Source organism: Aulonocara stuartgranti (genome assembly GCF_965226115.1).
Source record: "Aulonocara stuartgranti genome assembly, chromosome: 7".
Classification (NCBI taxonomy): Eukaryota; Metazoa; Chordata; class Actinopteri; order Cichliformes; family Cichlidae; genus Aulonocara; species Aulonocara stuartgranti.
Window position 1 is genome coordinate 33,931,440 of NC_138945.1, and position 3,188 is coordinate 33,934,627.

Below are 3,188 nucleotides of genomic sequence, written 5' to 3' on the forward strand. Positions count from 1 at the left end.
TGCTAAGAGATTTAAAGGTCAAACTTAAGGTATTGCCAGTATTAGTTTCCTCTATCATTCATTTGTACTTGAGCTATGCCTTTCAAGGTGCTTTGAATACCATTTTTGTTTGTTTGTTTGTTTTGGTTATAATATTTGTATTTTTATGTGTGTAAGATTAACTGTTTAAATGTGTATTTTTCCTAGTTTCCTGAAGCATGAATTGTCTCCTACAGTACTGTCAAATACCAAATCAAGGCTAAGAAGCTATGAGCTTTATACTAAAAGCTGCACAAAAGTAAACTTACCTTAGACAAAGTGATTTAGTGTAAAAGTGTAAATGTAACCTTGCAAAGAATCATTTAGTAATTAGATATAACTCAGAAAAGAAATGGATGTAACTGGTTGCATCATTTTCACAGATCCACGTGTTCTATGTTCTGTTACACATTAATTCGTCTATAGCCCCAAACTCTAACCCATATCATAAAAAGTGAATACAGCACCCATGTGCTGTAGCACCTAAGAAACAGGGAAAATATTGTCATTTTGTATTATAGGCTATTCCTTTAAATCTGGGGAACAACTTATTACCCTGGAAAGTCTCCATGTAAACAACAACTTTATTGGTTGTTGGAGGCAGTAAATCTAGTTCTTGCATATCCTGTGCAATAAGTGTTTCCAGTGAAGTCAAGGTACTTTCATTTTAATTCAAACAAGACAAACCATTTCAGGTTTGTGTGCACTGTGTGTCAAATAAAATGAAATGTGTGTTACCTGAGAGGCATTCAAAGCTGCTGCTTGTTAAAGAGTATAAATGCACTATAGATGGCAAAGTGTTGAATAAACTGAGTGTTGATTTAAAGTCAAGATTTGACTTTCAAACTATAATGTCAGTTTGACTGTGGAGACAGGATAGATTTTATTTTATTCAAATCCTAAATGAGATATTTCAGCCTGAAAGCATTGGCTCCATTATTTCCTTTTGTTAATTTAATTATTAGGCAGCTATTTAGCATTAAGTTAGTGTCCTTTGTTGAAATTAATGTCATTATTTTGCGGCTACACCTTATTTATTAAGGACTTACTCATAATGTCACATTAAAAGCTAACTCCACACCTTTCTGAAAGTGGGCACATTTGAGCCTACTGTTACTGTTGCTACTTATGGATAATTTACAGATGTTTGGTGATTGAGATATGGCCAAAATTCATGAGATGGGATTGGTAAGTGTTAGGTGTCACTGAAATACCACGAGACACATGACATCTGGCTAATATACTGTAGACCTGTGGCTGAGCCATAGAAAGACACTTTTTAAAAACAGGGTGTAGCGTTTTTGTCTTTTGCACATCATCTCTGGTTCCTGAAAGGTTGGTACTCCAATTGTAAAGCTGCAGTTTTCCTACAACAAAGAACAAAACCATGCAAACGAATGCTGCACATCAAGTTTGTTCTTTGAGTCTGAGCCCAAAAGTTCTTTTGTGTAGTTTAATAGTATCAGCTCAACCTGTCTGTAAGTAGAGTGTTGTCATTAAAGGAAACGACTGGCTGTACAGGTGGCTTCATCTTCATTTTCACGGCCTGACGAGTTTACCTGGTTTGTTTGGGTTCATGTTGGCTGCAGTTTGCTTCATGTTCAGCCTTAAAAATGTTTTTGGTTGTCTATGTTTAATGGGGCTCAACAAATACTGGACAAAAACAAGATAACATCATAATGTTTATGCTCGGAGCTTCATTATGTTCAATTTTAATTCTCAATTATATATTTGAATATTGAAACTCGACAATAAATAAAGATTTTTTTAAATATCAAACTTCATTCCTAATCTAATTTTTACTCCTAATCTAAAAACTCAAGAATGATGTTATTGTATTCTTTAAGGTAAAGTAAATGCTGGAATAATAATAGTTAGTTACACTAACGAATAGTTAATTAAGGTAATAGCCTGCGAATAACGAAATCATAATAATAAATAAATAAATATACGTATTTTTAGGCATTATGGTATACTTTTGTATATAAGTCATCAGGGAATCCTGAGGGAATTTCTTCAGATTTTAGGCTTAACTGGCCAAAGGTCAACAGCACAGCAGACTGTTACCCAAATTATTAAATCATTATTTAGTATTGTTTTGTATCTAAAAAGGTCAAACATCAAACATGTTAGGAACAAAAAGGAGAGATGAATATAAGTAGGAAGGTCCTAAGCAGTGGCATGTCTAGCGGGGTGGCCACCCCCCAACCAGACTGGCCACCCCAGGTGCCACCTGGGGTGGCACCTGGGGTGGCTAAAACAATAAAACAATAAAAAAGATTTGTGTGTGGATCAAAAAAAACCCTGCAAGTTACAAATACGAATTTTGACCCTATTTTTCTTCCTTTAAGCTGATTGGTCAATGTCATGTCAATCACAAATTAAACAATCCAATCAGAGAACAGATGGGTTTGGCTGTCGGAGGGGCGCTTTTTTGAACTGCAGGTCCTTGAAGGGTAATCTCTATATAAATATCTGATAGCAGGTAGGTCCCCTAACTTTCAGCAGCTGTTGAAAGGAAAAAGTTGTGGTATATCAGTGGTTAGAAATAACATTATTACTTTAGGATTAGTTTAACACAACGTCAGGGCTGACCCGGGACCATTGCTGTGAGTCACAGCGCGCAGCATAAAAGTCCCTTCACATCGGACACAGGATGTGCTGCTAATGCTAACTGCTAACTAAAACCAAAGGATCTAGAATTTGTTGCTGGCTGCTGGGCTCTGTGCGTTTTTGCAGCAGCTCTACCTGTACTAGATACACCTGCTCCTTGTCTTTTCTATCTCTGACTTTATGTCCTCTACAAGAGTTTGGTTTTTTTTGCTGGTTCTTCAAATGTTCAATAAAAACATGTATGCTAATTCATAACGAAGAAAGCTTTGTAATGAAGACTGTCATTTCCAAAACACTGCCCCCCCTGCGGTCCGCAGCGCTGTTGAAAAGGCTGTGGAAGTCCCTGTATTAAACACGTAGTCCTGTGACACAAAAATCACCAAACTCGGACTGTTTTCCTTCGTGGTGATGAAGGAAAACGCTGGGTTGGCATGTAAAAGGGCATTTATTCCCTTCAAAGACCTGCAGTTCAAAAAAAGCGCCCCTCCGACAGCCAAACCCATCTGTTCTCTGATTGGATTGTTACATTTGTGATTGACATGACATTCACCAATCAG